The following is an 11,179-nucleotide window of genomic DNA, read 5'->3' as shown; positions in this document are numbered from 1 at the left end:
CTTTTGGATTGACGAATGCTCCGACTGTGTTTATGGATTTGATGAGTAGAATATTTCGTCCATACCTAGATAAGTTTGTTGTAGTGTTCACAGATGACATTTCAATTTACTCTAGAGATGAGGCAAGACATGCTGAACATTTGAGGATCGTTTTGCAGACTTTGATGGATAAGCAATTATATGCCAAGTTCAGTAAAAGTGAGTTCTGGCTTCAGGAAGTTGGATTCTTAGGCCACATTGTTTCCAGTGATGGTATTTGGGTTGATCCTAGTAAAATTTCTACCATTGTTGAATGGAAGCCTCTAAGGAATGTAACCGAAGTTAGGAGCTTTTTGGGCTTAGCCGGTTATTACCGAAGGTTTGTAAAAGGATTTTCTATGATAGCCATTCCTATGACGAGACTGCTACAAAAGGATGTTAAGTTCGAGTGGATAGAAAAGTGCCAACAAAGCTTTGAAAAGTTGAAAATGCTATTGACTGAGATGCCAGTGCTAGTACAATTGGAACTAGGGAAAGAATTTGTAATTTACAGTGATGCGTCCTTGAATGGACTAGGATGTGTGCTTATGCAAGAAGGAAAAGTTGTAGCCTATACTTCGAGACAACTGAAACTCATGAGAAGAATTATCCAACTCGTGATTTGGAATTGGCCGCTATAGTGTTTGCCTTGAAGATTTGGCGCCATTATTTGTTTAGGGAAAAATGTCATGTCTATACCAATCATAAGAGCCTCAAGTATTTGACGAATCAAAAACATTTAAATTTAAGACAACAGGGATGGTTGGAAATGTTAAAAGATTATGAGCTTATAATTGATTACCATCCGGGAAAGGCAAACGTGGTCGTTGACACTTTGAGCAGGAAGTCCCTATTCACTTCAAGGGCAATGAATACTCAGATGACCTTATATGACGATGGTTCCACTTTAGCTGAATTGAGAACTAGGCTAACTCTTCTCCGTCAGATTTGTGAAGCTTAAAAATCTGATGACAAATTACAAGCTAATAAAGTTCAGTGTGAATCAACTAGTGAACCCAACTTCCAGATTGACTCTGAGGGATGCCTAAAATTTCGGGTAAGAATCTATGTTCCAAAGGATACTGAGTTGATCCAGACTATTTTACACGAGGCATATAATAGTTGTATGTCAGCCCATCCGGGAAGTACGGCGATGTACAATGACTTGAAGAAAGTTTATTAATGGAATGGCATGAAAAGAGATATCTCAAAATTTGTAACAAGATATTTGATTTGTCAACAGGTTAAAGTTGAACATCAGGTACCCTCAGGTCTTCTCCAGGCTATTATAGTCCCTGAGTGGAAATAGGATTGGATCACTATGGATTTTGTGGCCCGGTTGCTAGTGACTCTGAGAAAGAAATATGTTATTTGGGTGATAGTCGATAGATTGACTAAATCGGCCTATTTTATATCGGTACGCATAGATTATTCTCTAAATAAGTTAGCCGATTTGTACATTTTAGAAGTTGTTAGACTTCATGGTGTGCCATTGTCGATTCTTTTGGATAGAGATCTGAGATTTACGTCATGATTTAGGAAAAAGTTGCAAGCGACTTTGGGAACGAAACTAAATTTTAGTACTGGTTTCCACCTACAAACTGATGGACAATTTGAGAGAATAATTCAGACACTTGAAGATATGATTAGATGTCATGTTCTTGAGTTTCAAAGTAGTTGGGAAAATTATCTACCTTTGGTCTATTTACTTATAATAACAGTTATCAGTCTAGTTTAAAGATGGCACCTTATGAGGCGTTATACGGCCGAAAATGTCGAACTCTTTTGTATTGGATAGAACTTAAAGAAAGTAAAATTTTCGAAATTGATTTGATCAAAGAAACTGAGGATAAGGTTAAGGTGATTCAAGATTGTTTGAAAACGGCGTCGGATAGACAGAAATCATATGCAAATTTGAAAAGAAAAGAAATTGAGTATCAAGTGGGTGACAAGGTATTCTTAAAGGTATCACCTTGGAGAAAGGTTTTAAGATTCGGTCATCAAGACTGAAGATATCTTCTCAATTTCCCTACAGGAGTTTTGGGTTTTCTTTATGTTTTGTATTCTTTATTCTTCTGAGATTTTTTCTTATTTAGTTATGAACTAAAACCCCTAAATACCTAAGGGGAATGAAACCTAAGACGAATCTTGTTATTATTTTCTGAATCGTATGATAAATATTTAACTTGTTCTTAATTATGTGTTCTTAATTCTTGTTTTGATATCCCAGGATACTGATTCAAGACATGCTCTTATTCAGAGGAGGAATAGACCCTGTCTAAGATTACATTTGTCATAATTAAGCGGAGTTGATTGCGCGCCTAGACATAGGGTGACAAGATATTGCTGGATTAGGGTAAAACCTAATAAGGGAATCCATAGATCGAGTTAATGCAACCCTAGAGTGTTAATTAGAGAAAAGTCTCGGTTATTCAATCTAGGGATTAGACGTTATTAGTCTTGAATAGGGATAATAACATAACTTAGGGATCTCTACGGAACAAGTTGAATGAATAAATCGTCCGATTCGGAGCCAGAATAACAAATAAAGTCTAGGTGGATGTTTCCTTAGGTATTGTCTTAAGTCAATCGATTTTCCCAAAAGCAATTCCCCAATTCTTTTCTCTGTGTGTTCTTAGTTTAGATAATTAGTTAATTAAAACAAAACCTCTTTATTCTTAGGCTAGATAATAAAAAGACAGTCATTACTAGTACTTTTAGTTCTTTTGGGTTCGACAATCCGGTCTTGCTAAAACTATACTATTGTTCGATAGGTACACTTGCCTACATCACAATAATAGTTAGTTTAAGAACGAGTAATTATAAATATTTAAAACCTATCACGAAATAACACGATCAATAAGTGCTCCCAAGCCCCGTTTTTAATGTTCTTCGTATTTTTGAAATCCCGGTAACTTGCTCTCTCTATTTCTACCCATATTTCATGCTAGGGTTCATGTTTAGAAATTTACCCATGTATGAGAAGCTTATGTTTTGATGAGTTATGGAAGGATATGAGAGTTCAAAGAATGGTAAACAACTTTTACTAAGTAGATTTTCATGAAAAATGCTTTAAGGACTATTTTGTAAAAGTTGTAGAAGAGGGAAAAGTGTGAAATGAAGGAAAATGTGGGTTGTTATGAACATGAAAAATGTTTGGTTAGGCTTGAGTAACTAAGAAATCCCATACATAGTATTATTCGAGCCTAGGGACTAAATTGCAACTATATGAGAGTATAGAGGTAAAATAGTAATTTTACCCAAATATAAATTTTGGATCGTTTTGAGTAATGTAGGTATTAAACAAGCTAAATTTGCTATTATAGATTTAAAGAATTGAGATACAGGCATTGATCGAGGAAAGAACAAGGTTTACGAGGTTTAGGCTTAATTTATAATATTTTATACCGAGGTAAGTACACATGCAAATAAATACATTAATTATTGTTATTAAATGATTTATTGATACATGTATGCTTAATATGCTTATTTGGCTATGTTGATAATATAACATGTTTTGATGCTTTGCTATATGATTATGAGATACTGGCCATGTGAAAGAAACTATTATGCGAGTACGTTCGATAAAGGTCTGGAAGTCTAAAATCTCATTTGAACCTTAGGAATAGTTTAGGATGCAAGTGACATGTCACTAGGATAGCCATGTGTGTTATGAGATCATTTAATATGTGATACATGCTAGGGTCCGAGTGCTGGGTATCCTGAGTTGTGTTTGGATACTCTCTTAGCTCTTTGAGTAGCCCCGTTGAGAGCGGAATGTGATTCTATGATATGAAGCACTTCGGTGCACTTTCTGTCAAGTAGCTAAGGCTACGTTCAGGCACTTCTGTTCATTTCTTCCGCGTGTCCTAATCATATTCCAAGTGTTCAACGGGTAACGTAATATGAATTCCGAAAGTAAAATTTAAGTAAGCTATATGTGTGCAAGATGGCACAGGTATGTACTAAAACCCTATGAGGACTTAGTATATGATGATATTATGAAAGATATGTATTTGGATAAGCATGTGCATATGAATATTGAAGGTAAGTATACATATGACATGATGAAAAGTATCATAATGGATAAGTAATTATGCTTAGATTATTAATAGTTGCAAAATGTAGATTATTTGTATGTGTACTTACTAAGCTTTATAGCTTACCCTCCTTTCTTTTCCCTTCTCTTTAGATGTGTCAAGCTAGCTCAAAGGATCAGGAGACGTCGGAGCTCGGATCACACTATCTTCAAGGATTTTGGGTATAAAAGGGTTCAATTATTTTGGTCATGGCATGTATAGGAAACTTGTGTATTTTGTGTATATGTGTCATGTTGAAGTAGCCATGTGTAATGGCTCATTTGGGCATTGATTATTTTGTATATGGCCATGTGATTTGGTCCTTATTAATGATTGGGATTTATCCCTAAGTTTACATTTACATGCATACTAAGATGTGTATTTGTTGGTTTGATGGATGGCTATTTATTTGCTAGTATGTGATTGCATGATTTAGTACTCATAATGGATTGATAATACGGAATGTGGTAAACCATGAAATTGGTGTGGAACGACTAAAAGATAAGGTTGTGTAAATACTAATGGACTAATGTGAAAAGCGGTCATAGTGATGCTATAATGTTGCATGTTTAAGTGTCCAAATACATCATATGATATGCCATTGAACATATGGAAATGTATGATTGTTTAAGGGTGACCAATGGCTTGGAGAGTAGCCTCCAAATGGTCCACACGGGTAGACACATGGGCATGTGTCTAGGCCGTGTGTGACACACGGCCTCCCCCATAGGCGTGTCGTTCGACCGTGTGTCCCTACTCCTTGAATTTTAGGTTAATATGCATGGTAGTAAACACACGGGTAGAGACACGGCCATGTGTCTCAACTGTGTGAAGGACACGGCCTCTGGCCACGGGTGTGTGCTTGGCCGTGTGCCTCAAATTTGTATGATGATGTCATAACTGAATGCTCGCCACAATCACACGGGTTACCACATGGGCGTGTCCTAGGCCGTGTGAGCAACCAGGCCAAGGACACGGGCGTGTGCTCAGTCGTGTGAAAACCCCTATAGGTTCAAATTGGAAAATAAATCCAATAATTCCACACGGGTGTGCGACATGGGCGTGTCCCCAAGCATACGGACGTGTGCATTGCCTCCACAAGGGCGTGTCAGGCTTTAACCTAGAAATTTTCTTAGAATTTTCGTGAGTTCTCGGTTTAGTCCCGGATCGCCAATAATGTATGTTTTGGGCTTCGTAGGCCCATAATAAGGACAATTTAACTTCATTTGATTGACTTTAGATTGGATGAAATTTTATGACCCGGTTTTGCATGTCTGTTTCTGTTTAAGTCTGGTAATGCCTCGTACCCTGTCCTGACCTCGGATACGGGTAAGAGGTGTTACAGGCATCAAGTTGATACTCGCACCCATATCAAATAGTACCTTACCACAATATGTTGCTCCAATGTTGCAAGGTATGGTAAAACATCAGGATCCTTCAACTTTGGGGGTAGTTTGTCTTAAAGATATGCACTGCATTCCTTTTTTAGGGCTATCGTCTCAAATTCTCCAAGTCTTTATTTTTTTGACAGGATATCCTTTATGAACTTGACGTAGTTCGACATTTGTTCAAGTGCTTCAACCAATGGGATGTTTATATGAAGTTGCCTGAGTACGTCTAGGAACTTCTTAAATTGAACTTCCTACTTTTGCTTTTGAAGTCTTTGAGGGTAGGGTGGTGGAGGCTTTTTTGCTAGAATTGGTTGATTCGTCTTCTGTGGCAAGTCTGCAACTAACGAAGTTGTCAGTTTATCAGAATTAGCTGGTTTAGAAGTTACCTTATTGGATTTTGTAGATTCATGTTCCGGTGAAACTAAAATTTCAACACTCATTTAAACTTCTTCTAAGTCTTGAGAATCAGTTGTCTCCTTTTCAACTTCGAAGGTGTTGGGCTTTAATGTCTTTCTTCTCCTCAATGTCAACTATTTACAATGCTCCTTCCCTAGATTCCTCAGATTCTCCGTATCCCTAGGTAAAGCACCTTGTGGTCTGGTTTTCCAGGTTTTTCAATGTAGCTACTTGGCTTTGGATTAATGCATTATTCTTGGCTATGTATGCTTTCAACAAGTTTTCTAAGTCGTTGGATGGTTCAACTTGAGGTTGTTTTTGAACTTGTTAGGTAAAAATAGGTGGTTGGGTCAGTCTAGGTTGGGCGTATGTGTTACTGGGTCTAGCCCCTTGGTTAATCTAGGAGAAATTAGGGTGGTTTCCCCATGATGGGTTATAGGAATTGGATTGTAGTCCTTGCCTTCCACGGTTTTGGTTCTGGTTTCCCATGTAATACATGAATTCTGGGTTTGATGGACATTCTTCGAACAGATGTCCTTCCCCGCAATAGACAGGGGCTACATTTTCAAATTGATTCGGTGGCTGTGCTACAAAATTATTAAACCCATTAGTGGTAAATTTTTTAAGCATTGAGGAAATCGAGGATACCTGAGATGTGAGTGAGGTTAGAGTGTCTACTTCATGTATTCCAGTGAGTCGTCTTCCTGACACTACTCTATTAGTTAGCCATTGATAATTATAGCTGGCAATCCTCTCGATGATTTCATAAGCCTCATTCGAAGACTTAGAAAGTAGAGCACCATTAGCAGAAGAGTCCACTACCATCCTCATGTAAGCATTTAGACCATTATAGAACATTTCAAGTTGGATGCAATGAGGGATTCTATGATGAGGGCACTTCCATAATAATTCTTTGTACCTTTCCCATGCCTCATACAAGGACTCATCATCCATTTGTTGGAAAGCAATAATACGTTCCTCAACTTAGCATTCTTGCTAGGCGGTAAATAATTCATGAGGAATCTTTCTGCTAACTCTTGCCATGTGAAAATTGATTTTGGTGGCAATGAGTTCAACCAGGCTCGAGCTCTGTCCTTTAGTGAATATGGTTATAGCATCAATCGTAGTGCACCTTCAGGTACTTTGTGTAACACCTTTAACTCGTAACCGTCGCCGGAATAGGTTAAGAGTAATTACCAGACCTATAACTCAATTCAAAACATTCATTTAACAAATTTCATCTCATTTCAGTAACCATTCATTTCAATTTAGTCCCTAATTCACATATATGGAAATTTACATATCTGCCCGCATAATTTTAACTATTTTTCAATTTAGTCATTTATACTTAAAATGGTAAATTACACATTTTTAACCACAATCCACCTTAGCCGAATTCTATATGGTATTATAATAGCCCATATTTTCACTTATTTCACATTTCTAACCATAATATTTCTATCTTTTTCAATTTAATCCCATATGCTCATTTTTGTCAAAATTCATTTAATAAAACTTGCATATCCTTCAATATCCATCAATTACCTAGCATAATACTTCAAAATATACTAGTATTCATCAATGGCACATTTTAAAATCATCAAAAAGTTCAGAAATTGAGGTACGGGCATGATAGAACATAAATCAATGATATCAAAAACATAGAAATTATCAAAAACCGAAGCAAAACATACCTTAATCTAGCCAAATTTCTAGCCGAATCCTAACTTGGTATTTTTCTTTTCTTCATTTGATAAAATTGGCCAACAAAGATGATAATGACCTTTATTTTATGTTTGTTTTACTTATTAATTCATTTAAAATCAATTTATCGTTTTATCCATACTTAATAAACATATAAAACATATATAATAAGGCCATTAATGTCCACTAACATTTAAAATGGTCTAATTTCCATTTAAGGCCACTATATTCAAAAGTCAAAGTAATTTAATACATTTAACATATAGAATGCTACTTTTATCTTTTATGCGATTTAATCCTTTTCATCGAATTAACCATTAAACGGTAAAATTTCTTTACGAAATTTTCACACAATTAATCTATCATACTGTAAACCTTATTAAAATAATAAAATAAATATATTGTCTTTAGATTTGTGGTCTTGAAACCACTGTTCCAATTTAACCTAAAAACGAGCTATTACAACTCTCCCCCTTAGGGATTTTCGTCCCTGAAAATCTTACCGGTAATGAGGTTAGGGTATTGTTTTCGCATAGCTTCCTTGGGTTCCACGTAGCTTCCTCAGTTCAGTGTTTATGCCAAAGATCTATACATTTATTCCTCAATTCTTTAATCTCCCGAGCCAGAATCCTAATCGGTTCTTCTTTATACGATAAATTAGACTGTATCTCCATATCGATAGGAGAAATTACATGTAAAAGATCCGATTTGTATCGACGTAGCATCGAAGCATGAAAAACATTATGTATCTTTTCTAGATTAGATGGTAACAATAGTCGATATGCTACTGACCCTATTCTTTCAACAATCTCATACGACCCGATGAATCAATGACTTAATTTTATTTTACGGCCGAAACGGAGAATTTTCTTCCAGAGTGACACTTTCAGAAATACTTGATCTCCGACCTGAAATTCTATTTCTTTACGTTTCAAATCTGCATAGGATTTCTATCGACCTGAAGCTGCTTTTAAATTGTCACGAATTACTTTCACTTTTTCTTCAGTCTCTTTGATCAATTCAAACTCGTGAATCTTTTTTTCACTCAATTCAGTCTAATATAACGATGTTTGAAACTTGCGACCATATAAAGCTTCGTGCAGTGCCATCCTTATACTCGTTTGGAAGCTGTTCTTATAAGCAAATTCAATTAGAGGCAAGTATTTCTCCCAACTACCTACAAACTTGAGAATGCAACAACGCAACATATCCTCAAGTATCTATATAATTCTTTCGGACTGACCGTCCGTCTGGGGATGAAAATCTGTGCTGAAATTTAATTTTGTTCCAAGAGCTTCTTGTAATTTCTTCCAGAATCTTGACGTAAATCTCGGGTTTCTATCGGAGATAATAGATAGTGGTACACCATGTAATCATACGATTTTAGATAAGTACAATTCAGTTAACCTATCTAGAGAGTAATTCATACATACCAGTATGAAAAGAGCAGATTTTGTTAGTCGATCAACAACAACCCACATAGCATCTTTCTTTTTCGGGCAGTCCCGATACGAAATCCATAGTGACTCTATCCCATTTCTATTCAAGAATCAATACAGGCTGTAGTAAACCAGGTGGTACTTGATATTCAGTTTTTATTTCCTGACAAATCAAACATTTCGATACAAACTCCGATACATCCTGTTTCATTCCCGACCACCAATACTGTTGTTTCAAATCATTATACATCTTAGTACTACCCGGATGAATAGAAAAGCGACTACTGTGTTGTAACGCCACCTTACCCGAGACCGTCGCCGGAGTCGAGCATGAGACATTACTAAACTTATTTTAGCATTTAAACAAGTTCAAACAATTCTCGTAGTAAACTATCCATCTGCATCACAGTCGCTAAAAAAATCATATCTCAAGCTATGAAACTCAAAATAAAATTCCGTAAATTTTCCCTAAAACTAGACTCATATATCTACTTACTAATTTTTTTTATATAATTTTTGGTTGGGCCGATTAGTATAGTTTATTAGTTAAAGTCTCCCCTATTTCAGGGTTCGGCTACTCTATCCCCTGTGCACTACGAATCAAATTTATTCCTTTACAGAGATCCAATGACCATTCCATTTTTTCACCTAAAAATAGACTCAATTTATAAAGTGTAAGTCCTAATTATTTTTACACAATTTATGGTGAATTTATAAATTCAGAACAGGGGATCTAGAAATTGCCCTGACCCTATTTCACCAAAACATATATATCTCATAAAATGCAACTCTTTTACATATTTTGTTTCTTCCACATGAAAATATATTCATTAAGCTTCAATTCCATATTTTATTCATCATCTAATTCTATCTATACTATTTTTAGTAATTTTTCAAACTCACGTCACTGCTACTGTGTGATTCTGTTTTATAGCCAATTTCACCATTTTATGGATTTCCATAGATTAGTTAGCACATAAAGCATACGTGTTATCAAATATAATCTTTATTAGCCACTCCAATAGCTAATCATTCTCAAACATTTCCATGTCATCCATGAGCCATATCATAACATTATATACACAAAATGATTATAATGCTATACATGCCATATTCCCAAAATATACAAGTCATTATACCGAAATAGTTTGTTGATAGTGTGAGTGCGCCTCCGAACGTTCCCGATCTCCTATCCGGCTTGACAAAACTACAAAGAATAGAGAGGAGGGAGTAAGCATAATTGCTTAGTAAGTTCACATGTAAATAGCAAGTAACATAACCATGCAATAATACGAAATCCACATTTGCATAATATCACCAAAGCATTCATATCATATTTCTCATTCATGATCCTACCATATTATTGTTATATTCAAGTCTCAACCCGAGGGTTAAGTACATACCTGTACAAAGTATCTATTCCACAACACTTACCAACTAGTCACTTTCATCTCGAGAATTCTTCCGTTTCACTAGAACTTTACCTGTTGAATACATCAGAATATAATTGGATACATGAAATCAAACTATCATAATTTCACCCATAATGAACTCGGAACGCAACTCAATGAGCTTGGGTGTTCACATCCATAATGAACTCGGAACACAACTCAACGAGTTCGGATGCTTGCATCCATAAGTGAACTCAGAACACAACTCAACGAGTTTGGATGCCTCATAATTCTCACGAACTAGGAACGCAACTCAACGAGTTCGGATCTCAATTTCCTAGTGACATGTCACTTGTATCCTAATCTATTCCTAATGTTCAAACGGGATTTTCCTCGATCATATTCCTTTGCCATCTTTCACAAAATGTCGAAATCGATACTTCGGTGATAGTTCATACTCATCAAGTAATTCACATAATTACATATTATTCAACAATAACCACAAAACATAACATTTCATGATAATAATAAGCATCATATCATATAAACAACATTAAATTGCTTAAAATAACAATTATGTTCCTTATTTACTCATGAACTTACCTCGGTACAAAATGTATAAAGATTGCAATTTAGCTCGAAATCTTTTCTTTTCCCCGATCAAGGTCGATTCTACGTCTTTCTTCATCTATAATAACACATTTGACTTATTAATGTCTCACATTACTCAAATTACTCCAAAAACATCCTATGGCAAAAAT

The 11,179-nt window shown here is 35.7% G+C and overlaps 1 non-coding gene across 1 annotated transcript; it reads left to right on the top strand.

The window, feature by feature from the left end:
* The first annotated feature begins 6,764 nt into the window (after positions 1-6,764).
* On the top strand, positions 6,765-6,870 carry LOC121230986 (small nucleolar RNA R71). Its single transcript, XR_005929056.1, has one exon. It is a non-coding gene; the product is annotated as a small nucleolar RNA R71 (small nucleolar RNA).
* The last annotated feature ends 4,309 nt before the right edge of the window (positions 6,871-11,179 follow it).

Source organism: Gossypium hirsutum, chromosome A06 (assembly GCF_007990345.1).
Source record: "Gossypium hirsutum isolate 1008001.06 chromosome A06, Gossypium_hirsutum_v2.1, whole genome shotgun sequence".
In the NCBI taxonomy this organism is placed as follows: Eukaryota; Viridiplantae; Streptophyta; class Magnoliopsida; order Malvales; family Malvaceae; genus Gossypium; species Gossypium hirsutum.
This window is presented reverse-complemented; position numbering and strand designations above follow the sequence as displayed.